The following is a 21,644-nucleotide window of genomic DNA, read 5'->3' on the forward strand; positions in this document are numbered from 1 at the left end:
CATTTGTAGTGGGTTGAATAGTGTCACTCAAAAATTCAGGTTATGGAACCTCGGGATGTGACCTTATTTGGAAATGGGGTCTTTGCAGATGTAATTAAGATAAGGCTTGAAATGAGATCATCCTGGATTAGGGTGGGCCCTAAATCCAATGAGAGTGTCCTTACAAAAGACAGAAAAAGACACAGAGTACCATAGGGGAGAAGGCCATGGAAAGACGGAGACAGAGATTGAAGTTAGCGGCCACAGCCAAGGAGCCAGCAGCACCAGGAAGGGACAAGGAAGGATCCTTCAGAGTTCTGGAGTCCAGAACTGTGAGAGAAATTAATTTTCTGTTGTTCCAAGTCTTCTCAGTTTGTGGTAATTTGTTACAGCAGCTCTAGGAAACTAATATACCATCCTTCAAGACCTGGCCCCAAATTGACCTCCTTTCTATGGCCTTCCCCCATCATTTAAGAAAGAAGTATTTCTCCCTCCTCTGAACTCCAAGAATACTTGCTGTCTGTGCCATTCCTGAGGGTTCAGCTTTTTATTTTGTGTATGTCAGCTTCTCCAGAAGGAAAGTTTCTTTTTTAATCCTTCCTTGAGTTTCTGCTTAGCTCCTAACTCAGTGATATTGGTGCAGGAAGAGTGGGGCGCGAGAGGATGGTCGCGTCCCAGGTCTCAGGCGAGTCCCTGGGATGGCTGCCAGGTGAGGGCTCTTGGCTTCATACAGGAAGGAATTCAAGAGCGAGCTGAAGTAGAGTGAAAGCAGATTTATTCAAGGAGATACACACTCCATAGACGGAGTATGGGCCATCTCAGAAAGTGAGAATGGCCCTGCTATATGGGGTGGTTAGTTTTTATGGGCTGGGTAATTTCATAGGCTAATGAGTGAGAAGATTATTCCAACTATTTCAGGGAAGGGGCAGAGATTTCCAGGAATTGGGTCACTTCCCACTTTTTGGCCTTTTATGGTCAGCCTCAGAACTGTCATGGCGCCTACGGGTGTGTCATTTAGCATGCTGATGTATCACAATGAGCATAAAAGAGGCTCAAGGTCTAATGGAAGTTGACTTGTCCACCATCTTGGACTGGTTGGTTCTAACCAGTTTACGTTGCGTCCTCAGTGGCTCTGTCATTCTTTTAAATGTGCCCTGCCCCCTTCCTGTCTCAATAAATAAAGTGTTTAATACATAATTGTTGAATATGGTTTTCCCAATTCTTTCTTTACATTTAATGAATCCACATTTAATGAATCCACTCAACAAACATTTATTCAGTGCCTACAATGTGTCAGGCATTATTTCTTGCCTTTGGGATAAATCTCTGAACCAAAAAGACAAAATTCAGTCTTATGAAGCTTACTCTCTAATGAGAATGTAAGTTTATGTATTGAAATTCACATGCCCTAGCTGCATATTTTAGACTAGTTTCTGTAGCTTTTCCTGTCCCTTTATTGTCCAGAGCCAGTTTCCAATGCTGGGACTATCCTGGCATCTTTTCAGATCTTCTGCTTGAGTGCCAAGGCCAGAGAGGAGGGGGGGAAGTGATTTGAGGGGATCTCAGTTCTCACAGAATGGTTCTCTCACATAAGCCATCCTTGTGTCCTGAACTTCTCTCTGCCCACTGAGACATGTTTGTAAACTCTGTTGGAGCCAACCTCTGGAGATTTGATTTGTCAGTCTGGATGCAAGCAGAGAGAACAGGAAGGCACATGCAAGGCTGGGCGCAGTGTTAGCCAGTGTTAGCTTTGGTCTAGTCCCAGACAGGTGGCTGGTGCCACTTTTGTCAGGACCATCATCTGTCCTCCATTGCTGCCAAAATAAGGAATTCCTGCCTTTCTAAGTGGCTACAAATGTTAGGCACCAGGACCACATATATGGGATAAGTAGGGTGTTTTTTGTTTTTTAAATCACCATTTGCCAAGAGCACGTTATTTTTTCTTTTCAACATCCTGTTCTGCAGCCTCCTTGGCCCTTTTTGGTGGGATGCCAAAGAGCCAGGCGATGGCGGGGGCTATGCGGAGCCTGGCAACCACCTTGAAGTTCTCCTCCTCCTCTGTGATGATTCTGGCTTTCTCCTTCTTGTAGACGTTTCGTATGGGCATGACTGGTCCCGTCAGCTGGGTGGCCAATCTGAACTCTTCAGCAGTGCTGTCTCCCTTCTTGGGGGCCAAGGGCTTCCTGGGGAAGAGGATGAGCTTGGAGCGGTACTCCTCGTGCCCCTGCACGTTGGCCGGCAGGGACTCCATGCGCTTGTTCCGCCACCTCGGGTCCACTGAGATCCCAATGGTCTGGGCCACCTTCTTGTGGATGCCAGCCACCCTCAGCTCCTCTAGGCCGAAGCCCCTGCCGGCGCCCACCTTGGTGTGGTACCTGACCGTGGGGCATCTCACCACCGGCTAGAGGAGGCCAGACGCGGGGCGCGCGGCGATGAGGCGCACCTTGGCCTGCAGGCCCTTGCGTCTGTGGATTTTGCCCGCTGGCTGGTTGAACCACGTGGCTACGCGCCCCTGCCAGTCCTTGTGGGAGTGGGGCTTCAGGATCATGCCATTCCAGCTGGGCGCCACGGCTGCGGCCGACTGGCCTCCTCCGAGGGCTCATGGCGGTGCAAAGACAGGATGTGGTTTTTTTTGTTTTTTAAATAAATTTATTTATTTATTTTTGGCTGCATTGGGTCTTCGTTGCTGCCCGCGGGCTTTCTCTAGTTGTGGGGAGCGGGGGCTACTCTTCATTGTGGTGCGCAGGCTTCTCATTGCGGTGGCTTCTCTTGTTGTGGAGCACGGGCTCTAGGGCACACAGGCTTCAGTAGTTGTGGCTCGCGGGCTCTAGAGCGCTGGCTCAGTAGTTGTGGCGCACGGGCTTAGTTGCTCCACGGCATGTGGGATCTTCCCGGACCAGGGCTCGAACCCGTGTACCCCGCATTGGCGGGCAGATTCTTAACCACTGCACCACCAGGGAAGTCCCAGGCAGGGTGTATTTTTTGATAGGAAAAATATGTGGAACAAACAATGATGTTTGTTCTCTAGTCTTATTTTGATGTTTTGCTCCGAGTAAATTCTGACCAATATGAGAGCCAGTCTCTCTGTAGCTAATTTGAAGGATGGGTATTGGTGATTGTAGAGAGAGATAACAGCATGTCAATCAACCTGTCCAACAGGCAAATACATGTTTAAAGAGTAATATTTAGTTATTTGAGAATGTGGTGAAATAGCACTCAGAAACTATTATTAGGAGGAAGTAAGGTAAATTAATACAAACTTTCTAGTATGCATTTTGGGAACATGTTTCAAAAGCCTTGAAATGTTCATTGTCTTTAATCAAATAATTTTATTTTCAGGAATTTATCCTGAGGAAGTAATCTTATATTTGCACAAAGTCTTATTCAGAAAGATCTTTGCAGCGCTATTTACAATAATGAGAAACAACACAAATGTTCAACAACAGAATTGGTTAAATTAACAATGCTACATCTATGTGTTAGAATATGAGCCATTAAAAATTATATTCAAAGATTGAAAAATGTTAATAATCTTACAGTTAAGTGAGGGTTACATGCACATGAGGGTTAATTATGGTATTCTCTATACCTTGGATTACAATTGAACTTTGTGATAATAGAAACAAAAAACTCTTGTTCTCAAAGAATGTTTGCATCTAATGGAAAATGCTTATAAGGTATTATTAAATGGAAAAGGCAATTTATCAAGCAGTACGTATTGATGTATGGTAGGATTCCGTAGGATTCTAGTTTTGTAATAAAAACCAAAAACTAACCTTTCTGTTCATTTTATATATTGAAAAAATATTCAGGTAATGTTAACGGTGGCTGTCACTGGATGGTGCAAATATAGAAACTGTAGACCTTTTCCTTTTATATTTCTTTATATTTTTAAACATCCATTTAATAAGCCTGTAATACTTTTATAATCAGCAAAAGTAATAATTCAATATTAAAAGGGAGGAGAGACTTTTAAAAGAAGGGCAGAGTCTGACAGGTCTTAGTACTGGTTTGTAACTTACTGGCTACATGACCTGGGGCAAGTTTCTTTGCCTTCCTAAGCCTCAGTTTTATGTCTGTAATAAGAACAAAATTACCTACTTTATGGGGTTTATGTGAAGATTAAATAAAACAATGCAGATAAAGATTCTAACATGATACCTAATGGAGAGTGAGGCTCAGTAAATGTTATTTTCATAAAACCTAAGTTTGACTTCTTCTGTGGTCACAATAGCATAACTGGTAGCTGGTTAGCCTCCCTGAAATAAATATGTAACTAGAAAACTGGACAAAATATATAAAACAACAATCTTCAGACTTTGAACAACAGGTACACAGAACTTTGATTCCTGAGAGAAAGAAAACAAATTTGGTGAGCCCTCTAATTTCCCAGGCTTTCTATACTAGGGAGAGAAGTTGCAAGCAGAACATGGCAGCCTCACTGAAATGAGGAGACAGATATAGATCAGAGTTTGTGGCAGGTGAGGCAACTGGAATTTGTGGGGCAAGTTCCCAAACCAAAAGAAGGTTTACAGAAAAAGGGCTGTATAAGCGTTCATAGGATCCCCTTAAGTCTTTGGCCAAATATTAGGCTGTATATGTGTAAGGTGAGACTCCATAAGCTGGGCACATAGAACTATTACCAGAGAAAGAAAAACTACCAAGCTTGCAAACTGAACAATAACTAGAGCTTGCAGAGGGTTGAGAGACATCTACTTCCAATTAGCCAGAATTCAGTAGGCTCCAGAAATGCCACACCTTAGGAGTAAGGCTAAAGTAGTCCTAAAATAAAGGATACTTTAGACCCTCCCAAGAAAATCTTGAAAATAAACCTCAAAAGACCAAGCTGATCCCCAACTAGATTAACTGCTTACAAGAAAAAAGCTCAGCCAGCACCTTTCAAGGGAAAACAACAAAAATCCAGACACTCAACAACATGACACTCACAATGTCCAGAATCTGGTAAAAAGATTACCAGGCATGTGGGAAAACATGAAAATATAATCCTTAGCCAGGAAAAAAAAGTCAGTAGAAACAGATACATAAATGACAGAAATGATGAAATTAGCAGACAAGGACTTTAAGAGAGCTATTGTAAATATGCTTAAGGATTTAAAGAAAAACTCAATGAACACAATGAGAAATGTGGAAAATTATAATGAAAGAACCAAATGTAACTTCTAGACCTAAAAATCAGAAATGCATAATTCACTGGATAGGCTTAGCAGATGATTGCACACAACAGAAGAAAAAAAAAGGAGTTGAAGATATAGCCAAAAAAAAAAAAAGAAAAAAGAAAAAGTTCAAACTGAAGCTCAGAAAGAAAAAGAGAGAGAAAATACATACATACATACATATATACATACATAGAGCCCCAGTGACCCGTGGGTAAATATCAGGCAATCTAACACATGTAAATTGAGTGTGGAAGAGATATTTGAAGAAATAACGGCTGAAATTCCAGATTTGATTTTAAAAATATATATTTACCAAGAGATGCAATAAGCTTAGCAAACCCCAAACAGGATAAATACAAAGAACCAAACCAAGATTTATTTTAATCAATTTTCTGAAAACCAGTGATAAAGTGCATGTGTTAAAACAGCCAGAGAAAGAAAGTCACATTACATTCAGAGGAACAAAGATAAGATTTTCCACTGACTTCACATCAGAAATAATGTTAAGCCAGAAGACACAGAGGAGCACAGAAAGAAAGAAAATATTATCTTAGAACTCTAATATGCAATAAACATAACCTTTTAAAATGCAGATGAAACAAAGGTTTTTTAGAAAAATAAAGGCTAATTACTAGAAAATAATTCTTGCCTGCATTATAATAGCTAATGATTAAAATAAACAACAGCTAATTATTAGAAAGTAATTATTGCCTACACTACAAGAAATAGAAAAGGAATTTCTTTAGTTTATGAGGAAAAAATACCAGCTCTACACAAAGGAATAAAGATCATTGAAACTTGTAAATATGTGGGTAAAATTTTTTCATTAAATTATTTTTCAAAAATAATTGAGTATTTAAAACAAAAATAATGTCAATGTATTTGGGATCAATAATATATATAAGTAAAAGTTTTAACAGGAGAAGGGGGAATGGAAGCAGACTGTTAAAAGGTCTAACTTTATCTATGCAGCAGTACAATTTTATTTGAAGGTAAACTGTGATAAGGTAAAGATGCATACTGTAAACCCTATAGCAATCATTATTTAAAAAGTGAGCATAGGGCTTCCCTGGTGGCGCAGTGGTTCAGAGTCTGCCTGCTGATGCAGGGGACACGGGTTCGTGCCCCGGTCCGGGAAGATCCCACATGCCGTGGAGCGGCTGGGCCCGTGAGCCATGGCTGCTGAGCCTGCGCGTCCGGAGCCTGTGCTCCGCAACGGGAGAGTCCACAACAGTGAGAGGCCCGCGTACTGCAAAAAAAAAAAAAAAAAAAGTGAGCATAAACTAAAAGAGAAGATTAAATGACATGCTAAAAATACTCAATTTAAAAGAAGGCAGGCAACATGAAAAAAATGAACAAAGAAGAGATGGGATTAATAGGAAACAAATAGCAAGATGGTTGATGTAAATAATCCAACAATATCAACAACTGCATTAAATATAAATGGACTAAACACATCAAAAGCAGACATTGTTATACTGGAAGAGGACAAGATACATATAGGTTGTCTAAAAGAAATACACTCTAGGGCTTCCCTGGTGGCACAGTGGTTGAGAGTCCGCCTGCCGATGTAGGGGACACGGGTTCGTGCCCCGGTCTGGGAAGATCCCACATGCCGTGGAGTGGCTGGGCCGGTGAGCCACGGCTGCTGGGCCTGCGTGTCCAGAGCCTGTGCTCCACAACGGGAGAGGCCACAACAGTGAGAGGCCTGCGTACAGCAAAAAAAAAAAAAGAACTACACTCTAAATATAAGGACAAAGTTTAAAAATAAAAGAATAAAATAAAATATACCATGCAAATATTAATCAAAATAAGGCTATATTAAGGCTGTATTTGAACTTCAGGACAAGGACCATTATCAAAGACAGAGGGACATTTCACAATGATAAAAGGTGAATTCCTTATGAAGACATAACAATCCTAAATGTTTATGCACTTAGTAACAAGGGCTTCAAAATATATGAAGTAAAAACTGACAGGATTAAAAGGAGAAATAGACAAACACAATTGTTAGAGTTTTAATACTCCTCTCTCAATAATTGATAAAATAAATAGATAAACAACGGGTAAGGATATAGATTTGAAAACACTATCAACATGACCTAATTGACATAGATGAAACACTATACCCAACAGTGGCAGAATACATATTCTTTTTAAGTACACATAGAATATTCACCGAGAAACCATATGCTAGGTTGTAAAATGTCTCAATAAGTTAAAAATGAGTATGTTTTTTGATGATAATGTAATTAAATGAGAGAAGTATATCTGTAAAATCTCCAAATATTTGGAAATTAAAAAAGACATTTCTAAGCAACCCATGGGACAAAGAAGAAATTATAAGAGAAGTTAGGAAATCTGTCTAGTTGAATGATTATGAAAGTACAAAATATTAGAATTTGTGGGATTCAGTTAAAGCAGTGCTTAGAGGGAAATTTATAATGCTGATATTATTAGACACAAAGAAAAATTCTAAAATCAACATCTAAGAATTCCACTTGAGATAAAAAAGATTAAATTAAACTCAAAATTAAGTAGAAGGTAGGAAATAATAAAGAGCAGAAATCAATGACACAAAAATTGGGCAAAAATAGAAAAATCAAGTAAGACAAATGCTGTTTTGTTTTTTTTTTTTGGCTGTATTGGGTCTTTGTTGCTGTGGGCTTCCTCTAGTTGCAGTGAGCAGGGGCTACTCTTCGTTGCGGTGCATGGGCTTCTCATTGTGGTGGCTTCTCCTGTTGCAGAGCACAGGCTCTAGGCGCACGGGCTTCAGTAGTTGTGGAGTACAGGCTCAGTAGTTGTGGCACACGGGCTTAGTTGTTCTGCAGTATGTGGGATCTTCCTGAACCAGGGCTTGAACCTGTGTCCCCTGCATTGGCAGGTGGATTCTTAACCACTGTGCCACCAGGGAAGGCCCAGACAAATGCTGGTTTATTTGAAGGATCAATACAGTTGATAAACCTCTAGCTGGACTGAGGAGAGAACACAAGTGACCAGTATTAGAAATGAAAGAGGGGATATCACTTCAAACTTAGAGCATTTGTGCCAACACATTTGACAACTTAGACAAAACTGAGAAATTCTTTAAAACACAAATAACTGAAGCATAACAAGAAATGGAGTACAGTATTGATATTTTAGAGCCTGGATTCTGGAGCCTGGCTGCTAGGGTTTGAAACTCTGCTCTTTCACTTATCAGCTGTGTGAATTTGGGCAAATCCCTTAACTTCTCTGTGCCTCTGTTTCTTCTGTAAAATCAGGATAATACGGTTTTTGTAAAGATTAAATGAGTTATTTTGTAAATTTCTGTGCCTAGCACTATATAAGTGCTAAACTTTGATCATTTCTTAAATCTTAAAGGATTTTTCTGGATTGAGACTTATAATTGGTTCTGATAGTTCAAATGAGAGTTGGAGATTTGGGAGTAGTGCTAAAGTTTTTTTTTGGTCAATAAGATGGACTGTTAATGAATATAGCTAGAAAGTTCATATATGGAGTTCAAAAGTCTATTGGCAGTTTGTTTAAGTGCAACGTAGGAGATCAATCAACTTCAAAAAAGAAAAATAAGCAAAGAAACAAACCCTGATGAAATATAGTCCCCTTTGCCGTGACCCTCCCAGCCCCTGACATTATTCCCTTCTCCACATAATTCTGAACGAGAGTTAAAAATGTTGACATCATGGTAAATTGGGAGAGAGATGTGTGTTCGACAGTCAAAGTGCAGCTAAAAGTGGCTGCTGGAAACAGGAGGGCTTCCTGGGTCAGCTGGCAGATGGGAGGAAATGCAGCTTATCTTCTACAGTTTCCGATCAATTAGGAAGAGAGCTTCTCATCCCAATTCTGAAACACTGGAAGTGTCTTGCCCATCCAATTTCCTTCTTCCTATAGGCCCCAGAGTCTGAGCCAGGTCATGCACAGTCTGAGGTCACGGCTGTGCAGTGGGGCTGCCAGCCTGCTGCTGAAAGTCCTGGTGCGAGGCTCGGGGCTCTCTACCAGCAAGACTGGCAGCCAATGACACCCCGATGGTCGAGGCCGGCTTCTCCTGAGGACCTCTGCCCGCTGCCTGGGGAAGCCAGAGGTGGTTTCCTCACATGCCCTGCTCAGAAGGCTGTTGTCCTCCTTTGTTTTGTGGCGACTCAGTCCCCACCAACCATCAGCTGGGTAGCAGTGCCTCAGGCAGAGAGGTGAGCCAAGAAATTATCCACCACAAAAGAACACGAACCCAAGCTGAATTTGAACATCTGTTTCCTATGGAACGCTCTTCAGAAAGCATGGCATTGTTTGCTCTCCAAACCAGTTCCCAGCAATCCAGGAGAAAAAAAAAAAGCCATTAGTCTTCGAGGTAAGCCTGGCTCTTTCACGAGAGGACAACAGACCTTCTCTTTGAACCTTGGGGTCCTGAGGGATCCCAAAATTGTCAACACTTAAAGATCATGCAGGGCTTACCTGGTGGCGCAGTGGTTGGGAGTCCACCTGCCGGTGCAGGGGACACGGGTTCGTGCCCTGGTCCGGGAAGATCCCACATGCCACAGAGTGGCTGGGCCCGTGAGCCATGGCTGCTGGGCCTGCACGTCAGGAGCCTGTGCTCCGTGACGGGAGGGGCCACAACAGTGAGAGGCCTGCGTACGGTGAAAAAAAAAAAAAAAAAAAAAAAGATCATGCAGACAGGTGTCCTGACAGAGTCTATGAATGTTGCTCTTCATGAGAAATCTGAACTCTCTAAGGAAGGGAGAGGAATAGGCAGGAACTTTAAATCCTTAGAGAATTGTGGCAGGGACTGACCAACTCCTTAAGACAGTACAGCAGTTGATCTAGAGTCTGGACCAGCTGTTCTGGTGAACATCCCATAGCCAGAGATTCCACAATCATAATGACCAGGGCACAGGCTTGTGGTTACACAGGCCCTGGAATTTATGAGCCATGTGACCTTGGGCAGGTAATATAACTTCTTGGAATTTTCAATGGTCAAATGGAAATAATAATGCCACCTTTATGGGGATATTGTGTGCAACATTGACCTAGCACTTACAAAGCACTTGGACAGCCTGGCATTGAGTAGATGCTTAATATTATTAGCTATTTTTATTATTATCATTATTAGGTTTACATCATCAGCAGTTAGTCCTCATGAAACACATCCTGTTTGGCACATTGGGTTTTACAGAATACTATAGAAATATTCTTTGATAGAGTCAGCCCTCTGCGAAACTCATGGCTCAAAAATACTAGAAGAGGGCTTCCCTGGTGGCGCAGTGGTTGAGAGTCCGCCTACCAATACAGGGGACATGGGTTCGTGCCCCAGTCCGGGAGGATCCCGCATGCCGTGGAGCGACTGGGCCCGTGAGCCATGGCCGCTGAGCCTGTGCGTCTGGAGCCTGTGCTCCGCAACAGGAGAGGCCACAGCAGTGAGAGGCCCACATACTGCAAAAAAAAAAACAAAAAAAAAAACTAGAAGAAAAATTCCAGAAAGTTCCAAAAAGCAAACTTAAATTTACATGAGTTGGCAACTATTTACATAATATTTACATTGTATTTAGAACTATTTACATAGCATTTACATTATATTAAGTATTATAAGTAATCTAGGGATGATTGAAAGTATAGAGGATGTGTATAACGTTATATGCAAATACTACACTGTTTTATATAGGAGACTTAAGCATCTGTAGATTTGGATCCGAGGCGGTGTCCTGGAGCCAATTCTCCATGGATATCAAGGGATAACTGTACATGACATTACAGAAATATTCAGAAATATTGTATAATAGAATATAAAAATGGCACATTAGATTTTTTACAGAATATAAAAATACATAATTTATACCTTCAAAGAATTTATATCCTAGAAGATTTAAGATGATCTAACCCAAAGGGTAATATTCATTAGTTTATAATGGTGGGAAGCCAATTAGGAGGGGAAAGTTTTACAAAGGAAGTTGGACAGTAGGGCCTCAGAACCTGCAGTGATCGTTCTACTGCTTTCCAATTCCATCCATTCGTTCACTTACATCATCTATTCATTTATTTACTCATCAAATGTATTAGTCAGTTTTTGCTAAGGGCCTTTCTATGTACCAGCCATTAACTTGCAATGTGAAAGGACTGGGGTATTGTCATCATGGTGCGGAGTCGATATTTTAGCTTGGTGGTGAGATCTGAAATGAGACACTTAGGTCGAGAAAACTTTTAGGTTCTTGTTGGTAGAGAATGGTAGCCCCCAAAGAAGTTTTAAGGAAGGTAAAAATTGGCTATTTCCCCATACTTCACTACCAGGTTATAATGAAAGCAAGTTTCAGACCAAGTCCTGCTACATATACAGACATTATTAGATAAATATTTACTAGTCAGCAGGCACAACATAGTTCATACAGCTGTTCTGGGAGCTTAAGTCCGAGATCTCAGCCCTTTGAGGTGTTTCCACAAGCTCCACACGAAAGGTTTGTTCCAGGAAGGCTTCTATGGCTTCTAGTGGGCATCAGACAATCAGAAGTTCTTGTAAATCAATGGCTTGTCATGGAAGCCATTAGCTGGCGAGCCTCAGGCACTATCACTAAAGATTTGGGCTCAGGCCTCACCAGATTTTTACACTTTGTTTGTGTAAGGATAGGGATTACCTTTACAGTATTTTCTAACCACTCTACCTACCTTGAATTCCTTTAATTTCACGACTGAAAGCCCATTTCTAACATCAGTCATATGCATGAAAATGTCACTACCTTCCCAATAAAAACCCATCTCTGACATTGAGTATACTTCCTGGAAACCTATAGGTTGTTCGTTGAGGTGTGATAATGCAGAGACTGGCTCTAGAACATGGCACTTTCTGATGAAATGCTAGCTGCCTTCTGCTTCACTGTGCTTTCTTGCTTACTCCCAGGGTTTTGGCTTAAACTAAGAAACACACATGTAATATCACGTTGTAAATGCTTATATGTTTTAAAATAAATTGCAGATGCTAGAACCTGTGTACAAAGAGAACTCACAGGATGAACTCAACATCATCTGAGATCTGACCAACAGTTTCCTGGGCCAGAAATTTTTGTCCTCACAAAACAAGAGGAAAGCTCAAATTAACCAAGCTTAGGGAGCCTAGTGTATGAAACCAGAAAGTCAGTTTATTTTTTTACAGTGAGGTCTCAAACCATGTGCAGCTTTGGTATCGATGGGATAAACATATTTTCTCCCTGGGCACTGTTTCAAGGGGAAGTTATCATCACAAAGTTGTTTGTTGAATATTGAAATTTGAACTAGAGGCTGTGGTTGGCTCATCCACAACAGGTATAGGTCTACCAGAAGCACTTGAGTCTGTAAGGCAGGGCACATTTTCTCCTTATCTGAGCTTAGATGGGCAATGCTGATTTCTGACTTTTGGACTCCATGTTCCAGGCTGCTGCCTTTCTTCTGTTCACACGATAGGACACAGTTCAGGCCACTATATAATTCATTATGTTTCTACCTCTTACTAAATTACCATGATACCCTAGTCTCAACTCTGTAGAAATATGCACGTTTCTTTCATTGAAGTTGGGACTAGAGTCAAATTCTTCCACCATCTTTCGACAGGAAGATGTCTAATCACATTCACTTGGAGTGTGTGGATTATACTGATTGAAATTTCAAATGGTGCATTAGGCTGAGTTCTTTTAATTATAAGGAATGGAAAATTCAGAATTTGTTTGTTTATGTAATTTCAGTTTCTGGCACATCTGGATCCAAGTGTTCAAACCATGTCGTCAACCCAGTCCATTTGCTCTACTGTAGTCCATGTTGGCTTCACCTTCAAGTAGGCTCTTGCCAGGTAGTGGTCCCTAGCAGCCACAGGCACACATCCTCCCAGTTTTTGTTTTTTTAAAAAATATTTATTTATTTATTTGGCTCCACCAGGTCTTAGTTGCGGCACTCGGGATCTTCGTTGCTGCGTGCGGGATCTTTACTTGAAGCATGTGGGCTCTTAGTTGAGGCATGCGGGATCTAGTTCCCTGATCAGGGATCTAGTTCCCTCCCCTGCATTGGGAGTGTGGAGTCCTAACTACTGGACCACCAGGGATGTCCCCATCCTCACAGTTTTAAGTTTAGTTGAAAAAGAGCTTCTCTTTTTCTCAGTAGATCAATAAAAACTCCTACAGTTAAATCTTATTGGCCTAGCTTGGGTTATGTGCCTATCACTGAACCAATCATGGTATCTGGAGATAGACTAAATAGATTGTCTAGACCTTGGTGATATGACTGCTCCTGAGATCTGGTTTCTGCATGGATTGAGAGTGAATGTAAAATGACGAATACTGTTACCAGAAGGTGGATGAGTTCCAGGAAGGCAAAACCAACAGATATCCACTGAAGAGGCAATCTGATTTCTCTTATCTCCAAGTTACTTTCCTTTGTGCCATGTATGTCCAAGAAACAGGTAGTATGGATGATATAATGTATAGCCTCTGCCTAATACCCAGGAACTCAGTCTAACAAGGAGAATAGGTGTGCGCACAAATGACCAAGATGAGCAAACAAACAAGGTAAGTATCAGAAGGAGAATGGGAATTGTGTACATTTAGAGGAAAGAGGAATTACTGTGGTTTGACAAGATAAAGGAAGGCTTCTTGGAAGAGGTGGCACTTGAACCCTGAGTAAAGGTAGGGTTTTGATAGAGGGGCTGATGCTGCAGGGGGAGGGACCTGCACAAGCAAACACACTGCGATTGGGAAGAAGAGAAAGGGTCCCTGTTTTGGGGTCTACCAGAATTGCTCCAGATTGTGTAGGAAAGGTCTGTGCTCTGTCAGGTTGAACAATGGGTACCTGGTAGGTGTGGGCATCCCATCCAGGAGAAATGCCCTCTGCAGGTGGGTGAGTTTCAGGAGTTGTGAAGGTGTCCCATAGCTTCTGTTTCAATGTTTCTGGAAGTGTGGTCCAGGATGCTTTTTCTTTTTTAATTAATTAATTAATTAATTAATTAATTAATTAATGGCTGTGTTGGGTCTTCGTTTCTGTGTGAGGGCTTTCTCCAGTTGCGGCAAGCGGGGGCCACTCTTCATCGCGGTGCGTGGGCCTCTCGCTATCGCGGCCTCTCTTGTTGCGGAGCACAGGCTCCAGACGCGCAGGCTCAGTAGTTGTGGCTCACGGGCTTAGTTGCTCCACGGCATGTGGGATCTTCCCAGACCAGGGCTTGAATCCGTGTCCCCTGCATTGGCAGCCAGATTCCCAACCACTGCGCCACCAGGGAAGCCCCAGGATGCTTTCTGAAGTTGCCGATTTCTGCACTGATCCCAGACCTCACAGAACCGGAGTCTCTGAGGGAGTAGATCCTTATGCTTTTAGCCTGGGGCTGAGCCCAAGTGGGTTTCAGGACCTCCTCCAAGCCCACCTTCAGCCGTACTTACCATTTTGACAGGAATACCCACTTCCAGTTACACTTTAAAACCCATAGACCATCCAGATGAGAATTCCTCTGCCCTGCCCTGCCCTACCTTTGTGGCTTTGACTGGAACCAGAGCTCAGGTGTCACCGCCTCTGGGCTGAAGAGCAAAGCTGAGCTGGATCCAGAAAGGGGACAGGGTACAGACCTCTCTTGACCTTAAGGAAGAAAGCCAGAGCCTTATCAGATCTACAGAATTGGCCAAGCGGTTCTTCCTGTGACTGCTCTTTCTGGGGACATGGGTATAGACCAAGAAGAGAAGGTTTCAGATTTTGTTTGGAAAGACACAGACTGCATGACGTCAGTCAGCAGTTAATCTCTGAGGGCAGGGAGTACTGACAGGCACAAATTGCAATTCCGGGGCCTCCAACCCTTTGTAGTAGTGGGCGTGTTTACACTCCAGGTAAATAAACACTTCCATTTAGCACACATTGCCAAGAGCTAACATTTTTTGCCTGCCTGAGTAGCCTGGGCACAATTATTCTAAATCAAAGGCTGTTTCCTCTGAGGAAGTAGGCCTGGGCATGCTTGCGGCCCTCTATAGCAGCTTTTCTGAGTTCCTGCTCCTGTGTCCACCTTGGGAACTGTGTCAGCATTTGGGGGAAGAATAAGAGTGGACTGTGGGGATTCCCTGGTGGTCCAGTGATTGGGATTCGGTGCTTTCACTGCTGGGGCTGGGTTGGATACCTGGTGGGGGAACAAAGGTCCTGCAAGCTGCTCGTTGTGGCCAAAAAAAAAAAAAAAAAAGTGGACTGTGCTGTTCATATTATTTAAATTGAGTAACTGACTCCCTTAAAACTTACAAAAGCTCTCCCGGAAATGGAAGAGGTGAGCCAAAGGGCAGACAGACCCAGGTGGGCCTCGCGATTTTCTTCTCTGTTTATTAGTACGATGCTCCCCGACCTGGGTTCCCAGCTGCGCTGCCTTCTGCAGTTCCCCCCCTACCCCCCGCCACCTCTCCACACTCCTCTCCACATTCCTTTACCTCCCTCTTTGGAGCTGGACTGAGTTAGGAGAGCTGCCTGGAATCCCCTTCCCACGAACGGGGGCAGTAAGGGGCATCCAGGACTGCTTCCTACCTGCAGGGCTCAGGGGAATCGCCCAGCAAGGGGGCCTTTCAAACCCTGATCTGTGCCTCCTCTGTACCCTGGTGTCCTCCGTGGCCCCAGGCTCTTGTCACTTAGCTCAGAGCCGGCAAATTCAGGCTTCGGCTCCCAGACAACAGTATTTGAGCCCAGGAGCTCCTGCTTCAATTCGCTGGCTGTCCTCAGCCTGAGATGACAGTTGTTTTCTTTCCCTTAACTCTGCACACTTCCTCCCCCCCATTTCATTGTGTTCTCAGTTTGCACTCTCTTTGGAAGAGGAGTGCGATTCTATTCTTCCCGTGTGAGTCCTAGCATGCTGATAACTTCTTGCTTTCAGCTTCCTAGCTCTGCTGAAGTGACCTTTGGAATTTCATGGCTCCCTGCCACAAACCCCGGTTCTTCCCAGCATCTGTTTAAGTTCCGCTCTTCCAGTGGCAATGCTCTTTGCCTTTCTAACCTTTGTGTCATCTGGCTCCAAATTCCAAAGGGGATTTTACTGCCTGTCAGGTCAGTAACCGTGCCCTGTGGCTAGAAGAAAAGCTCAAGTACATTCTCTTTGAGCATGGGGTTGCCAAAATTTTAAAGATTGGCACTTGGGGAAAATTTCAAGGCTTCTTTTCACAAGCTGAAAAAAACCACAGTCTGTAGCCCAACGTTCGATGCCTTCCCCCAGGAGGGCCAGACTGCCTGCGAGCCTTTCCTCTACCCACGGCTCCTTTCCTTCAGCTAATACTTGCACTTTATCCAGTACCCTGGCTTCCTGGACTTTGCTTAAGCTGTTACCTCTGCCTGGATCACCTTCCCTGACTCCATTTTCTATTTCTGTATGGCATGATTCCTACCTGTATTCTAAGCGTCAGTGCCCATGCCTAAAAGCTTCCCTCAATCCCTTCCCATCTGACTTATCTCTCCCCCCACCCAGCCCCTGCCCTCCCATTGTGCTATTTTGAGCTGTAGCTATATTGAGATATAACTCACACACCATACAATTCATCCATTTAAAGTATACAATTCAATGGCTTTTAGCATAGTCACAGAATTGTGTGACCATCCTCACAATCAATTCTAGAATACTTTCATCCCCCCCATTCCATACTCTTTAGCTATCACTCACCAATCCACACCCCTACCTCCTTCCCAAATCTTCTCCAGCCGTAATCAACCACTAATCTACTTTCTGTCTCTATAGAGTTGCCTATTCAGGACATTTCATATAAATGGAATCATACTGTTTGTGATCTTTTGTGCCTGGCTTCTTTTAATTAGAATAGTGTTTTCAAGGTTCATCCACATTGTTACTTCCACATTGTTACTTGTATCAGCAGTACTTCATTCAAGAGGCACATTTTTTTTTTTTTTTTTTTTTTGCTGTACTTGGGCCTCTCACTGCTGTGGCCTCTCCCTTTGGGGAGCACAGGCTCTGGACGCGCAGGCTCAGCGGCCATGGCTCACGGGCCCAGCCGCTCCGTGTCATGTGGGATCTTCCCGGACCGGGGCACGAACCCACGTCCCCTGCATCGGGAGATGGACTCTCAACCACTGCGCCACCAGGGAAGCCCCAAGAGGCACATTTTTAAAACATTTTAACATCTCTGAAATCAGGATGCATCTTCAAATCACTGTTGTGTGTGGGTTAATTATCAGCAGCTTTTCTCTCTTAGTAATACCTAAAATAAGGATGCATCTTCCAATCAAGGGCGTCAAATTCAATGTTATATTTATGTCTCTGCCTTACTGCCTGTCACAATCTGCTTTGCAGCCAACTCACTTGTTTATGTGTCTATCTTGTCTCATAAACTGTAGGCTTCAGGAGGATAGCAGCTATGTCTTAATTATCTTTGTATCCTTTAAAGGAGCTAGCACAGTATTTGGCTTTCAGGAAGTGCTCAGTAGGGACTTCCCTGGTGGCCCAGTGGGTAGGACTCCTCACTCCCAGTGCAGGGGGCCTGGGTTCAATCCCTGGCTGGGGAACTAGATCCTGTATGCTGCAATGAAGATCCCCTGTGCTGCAACTAAGACCTGGTACGGCCATAAATGAGCAATTTTTTTCTTTAAAGGAAGTGCTCAGTAAATATGAAAAAAGAACTAATGTTATATTCAGAGACATAGTTTCCAATAATAACACGCAGAGCAGAAGAAAGGTGCAAAATCTTCATGCACACTTGGTGAGTATGCAGTGTGCTTATGATTGTTAAGTTTCTGGTGACGGATATCGTTAATTAACTAAACATTTAAGCACCTACTGTGTGCCAGGTCCTGTGTTCTGAGCAGAGAGTGTTACAAAGATGGTCACTACATGTCCCCTCTCTCAAGGAACTCATATTTTGGAAAGACATTTATGTAAACGTACAACAGGGAGGATAGATAAGTGTGGTTTAGGCGTTACTGATGCTATGAGACAGTGGAAGAAGTTATTTAGAGAGTGACATCTGTACTTAACTCTTAAGCATTTAGAAGATGGGCTTTACAGTCTGACAGTCCTGGGTTCCGCCACTTCTCTGTGAACCTGGCCATGATATTGAACTCTCCATGGCTGCATTTCTTCATCTGTACAATAGATGTAAAACAAGTATGTCTCTCTTACAGTTGTTGTAAGAATCAAGTGAGACAATGAGTGTGAAATATCTGACATATTAGTAAGTGCTCAAATAAATGATAGTTATTCTTGTGAATTTTTTGTTTGTTTGTTTTAAATTTTTGGCCATGGCGCATGGCTTGTGGGATCTTAGTTCCCCGACCAGGGATTGAACTGGGCTCTGGCAGTGAAAGTACAGAGTCCTAACCACTGGACCACCAGGGAATTCCCTCTTGTGAATCTTAGATCATTAAACCTTTGGGGATTTTAGAAGTTATTTAATCAACCCTCCTCCTGTACACCTAACTTTATGCTTTATAATCAAAATACTAAGTGGCTTACCATCTGGGTGAAGGAGGTAGGAGCAGGCTTGGGGGGGGTGGGGGAGACAATGGAAGGGTGAGAGACATTAAAATGCAGAGAATTTTCAGCAGGTAAGATGAGTACTTTGGAGGTGAGTTTCAGGAGGGCTGTTCCTCTAGCCTGGCCCACTGCCCCTCCTTTCTTTCTACCTGTGGGCAGCCACTTAGTTTATTTTAATGGAGGCTTTTCATTTACATATGTAAACTCTGCCCTGTATTTGAACAGCTCTTAGCAGGAAAGTCTCAGCCCTGTCTGGATCATAAGCTCTGGTTCCTTCCTGTGTATTATTTTTCTCTTCTCAACAAACCTTTCTCTGGACTGTCAGGGGATGAGGTTTCTGCTTTTTTATTCCTCAAGTGTCTAGCATGATGGCCAAAGGATTTATATGCAAGTGTTTTTTGTTGGTTTGTTTTTTTAAATTTTACTTTGAAATACTAACAAGAGTTGTTGAATGGAAGAATGAATCACTATACTTTGAATGAATAACAAATACATTACCAAATGGTTACAGGGTGGGCTATCACAATAAGCTCCTCAAAAAAATTACATTTATTTTCCAAGGGGAAAATCAGGTATAGATGAAAGCTAAAAGGGTTGTACTCATTTATTAACATTTTTTCAGTTTTAGGAATAATATTTCATTTATATCACTGTTCAATCAACAGAGCTAGAATGATTGGGTTTATATAGTTGGCTTCTTTCCTAATAGGCACCTGCGAAACAATGTTTTCTTTTTCTGCTAAGTAGACAGACTAAGAAATTTGTTAGTCCTTTGGCTACTAACCTATGTCTAAAAGAAGATGACGAAAGTTACACCAGGCCAAGAAACACTTTTGGAAATTGAGTCTATGCTCTTTTCTCCCCATGGGTGGCAGAGTAAGGGGCCTGTGGTCTGGCTCCCAAGCCTGTGAGCTTAGCCACGAGTGATAAGGCCTCCCTGGGAGCCTCCCACCCATCCTGTCATCTGTTTAAGATCTTGATCAAAGATTTGTAAATTTCACCAGGATCTGAACCTTTTGAAGGCCCCAAACCCCTCCTGCCCTTCCCATCCTTTATCTTCATAACTTTCAGTCTCTTACAAAATCCTTTTTACTTGGGTTAATCATCAGTTATTCAACAAACTTTTGCTTCAAGAATCAGTCTTTGTTCCTTAAGAGTTTACAGTCTTGGGGTTCCCTGGTGGCGCAGTGGTTGAGAGTCCGCCTGCCGATGCAGGGGACCTGCGTTCGTGCCCCGGTCCAGGAGGATCCCACATGCAGCGGAGCGGCTGGGCCCGTGAGCCATGACCGCTGGGCCTGCGCGTCTAGAGCCTGTGCTCCGCAACGGGAGAGGGCTCAACAGTGAGAGGCCCGCATACGGCAAAAAAAAAAAAAAAAGAGTTTACAGGCTTTTGGAGGAGGTAAGAAATTAAAAGACAATTAAACCATATGATTCAGCAATTGGACTTCTGAGTATATACCCAAAAGACTTGAAAGCACAAACTTGAACAGATATTAGTACATGTTCATAGCAGCATTATTCACAATAGCCAAAGTGTGTAAACAACCCAGGTGTCCATTGATGGATGAGTGGATAAACAAAATGTGGTATATACGTACAATGAAATACTAGTCAACCTTTAAAAGGGAGGAAATTCTGATATTGATACATGCTACAACATGGCTGAATCTTGAAGGCATTATTCTTAGTGAAATAAGCCAAAAAGAAGAGGACAAATATTATATGATTCCACTTATATGAGGTACATAGAGTAGTCAGATTCATAGAGACAGAGTGGAATGGTGGTTGCTAGGAGCTGGGGGAGGGGGGAATGGGGAGCTAGTGTTTAACAGGCATGTAGTTTCAATTTGGGAAGATCGAAAAGTTCTGGAGATGGATGGTGGTGATGGTGGCACAGGTATATGAATGTATTAGGGTCACTGAACTGTACACTTAAAAAATGGCTGTAATTTGCTTAGAGGCCACAGAGTAGCGGCACGTGACCTGAGCAACTCCGTCTGCTCATCTGTCGGGTCACCTATACCTTTATCTATCTCCCCATCTCCTTTTCCTTGGCTGGTCTGGAAGCATTCCTTTCTCTTGGCCCTCAGCGCTGGCCTGTGGGGACCGTTAGAGGGGTTGGGAGCAGCCTGGTAGAGTAGCTGCTTGCTGCACGGTGCTGTAGGGACCCTGCAGCTGCTGTGCAGGTTGCTGAGGTCTGGACTGGGGGCAAACCGCAGGGAGTCCAGGACCTCATGGCTGAGGCTGGAAGCCTTTATGGCCGTTGCTTAACAATCCACAGAAGTGAAGATGGGAGCCTGTATCAGATGTGGGTGAGAAGAGATGGAGGGAAGTGTAGATGTTTGAGGGAGTTTGAGAGAGCTTAGTGGCTGATACGAAGAGCAGCATGAGGGGAAAAAGCACTCAAGGAGGGCGCCCAGGTTTCTGGTTTTGAGTGATAGGGTGAATGGGAGTGCTGCTCCTGAGAGGTGGAATACAGGGGGACAAATGTGTTTGTTGGGGGAAATAATGATGTCTATTTCCTATTTTTGGACATTCTGAGTTTAAGGGGCTTGCAAGATATCCAGGTAGCCAGTTACCCTAAAGGAAATATCAATTTTAATTTTATACAAAGAAGACTCAGAAGGATCCATTAGGAGAGCAAATTGAGATTTAAAAATATGTAAAGAAAAAAAGTAGTGTTCAGAAAACTTCCAAAGACAATACAGGACCAGATGTGCATCTTGTATAATTTTGGCATCTGCCAGTGCAAGTCTGATTTCTGATTTCTGTTTATTTTCAGCAAGTAACCCACACTCAGTTTGCTTCTCTTGGTTCTCATTAGTGAAATCACTGATTGGGATCCAGAACCAGTTCTGTGGTCTTCCTGGTTGAAATCCAAGCCATGATTTCCAGGGCTTGAAAGGAAAGAATAAGACCCTTTAGTTTTTCGGTATTATAAAATGCAACCCCCTAATTTTATGTCATTGGGAATGCTTTCTTTGTTTCTAAGCTTGACTTGCCTTCAAAAGGATTTTCACTGGGGAGATATTTCTATTTAATATGCTTTGTTTTTA

At 42.8% G+C, this 21,644-nt stretch overlaps 1 pseudogene across 1 annotated transcript; it reads right to left on the bottom strand.

Moving 5' to 3' along the window:
• Window positions 1-1,912: 1,912 nt before the first annotated feature.
• On the bottom strand, window positions 1,913-2,769 carry LOC309798802 (large ribosomal subunit protein eL13-like; annotated as a pseudogene). Its single transcript has one exon. The product of its transcript is annotated as a large ribosomal subunit protein eL13-like (transcript).
• Between the last annotated feature and the right edge of the window lie 18,875 nt (window positions 2,770-21,644).

This window comes from Mesoplodon mirus, assembly GCF_964341445.2.
Source record: "Mesoplodon mirus genome assembly, chromosome: 2".
Lineage (NCBI taxonomy): Eukaryota > Metazoa > Chordata > Mammalia > Artiodactyla > Ziphiidae > Mesoplodon > Mesoplodon mirus.